Genomic DNA, 918 nt, shown 5'->3' on the forward strand with positions numbered 1-918 from the left:
CAAGAATACTTTAGGCAGACTTTAAATATCTTGCATTTAAAGACTGATATTATTCAGAGATCATACAACCCTTCAATAGTGATATTAAAACACATTTTAGGCCTAATATTAAGGAATGCGCATTGTGCAGAAACAGTACTCCAAATAAAGTTTAATTATAATTTTTATATCAATAAGTCTCGAGCGATACATCAGTAAATATGTTTATAGATTTGAACTATACTTAGTTTGAAATAAATGTATTTTAATAATATTACTCTTTTACAAGGGAACACACTGGATCTGTTTTTGTGTGCAAATGTCACTCACCTGAACACCATTCATCTGGGCAGGTGAAGCGCACCTTATAATCAGCACAAAATCCTGGTTTTACATGTGTGCAAGAAAACCCAGATGCTGAAATATACCTTCAGAAAAGACGAAATAATTTAAGAACATCATTAAAAAAAACCCGTTAACACACTTTTTTTGTTTCTTCACATACTCAGTGTTACAACTCGATAGACTCACAGTTGAATGTTATTTCCAGTTTGATACACAGGATCGCCAGAGACGGTCTGAGCCTCTATTGCGATTGGATTTCGACATATTTCTCCAGGGTACTTATTGAGAATGGTAGACAAAAATTCAAAATCGCCTCCATTTGTATCAGGGTCGTCAGAATCATACCACCTTGTTACACACTCTGATGAATAACATGTAGAGAAAACTGTTAGGACAAAAATAAAATCATATAACAAACTATAAATTAGATTAAATAAATATACATACTTGGTTTAAAAAAATTCCTTGGACATGTGAAACGAACCTTGTAGTCCTTACACCACCACTTCCACCACAACCTTCCAATTAGTGGTGGATTCACACAAGTAAAGCCCTGTGTTGGATCATATCTGCAAAAAAGAAATGCATCTTCTA

At 33.8% G+C, this 918-nt stretch overlaps 1 pseudogene; it reads right to left on the bottom strand.

The window, feature by feature from the left end:
- LOC107745473 (uncharacterized) overlaps positions 1 to 588 on the bottom strand; it is an 8090-nt pseudogene extending 7502 nt beyond the window's left edge.
- Positions 589 to 918: the final 330 nt, after the last annotated feature.

Source organism: Sinocyclocheilus rhinocerous, unplaced genomic scaffold (assembly GCF_001515625.1).
Source record: "Sinocyclocheilus rhinocerous isolate Xijiao unplaced genomic scaffold, SAMN03320098_v1.1 scaffold2754, whole genome shotgun sequence".
Classification (NCBI taxonomy): domain Eukaryota; kingdom Metazoa; phylum Chordata; class Actinopteri; order Cypriniformes; family Cyprinidae; genus Sinocyclocheilus; species Sinocyclocheilus rhinocerous.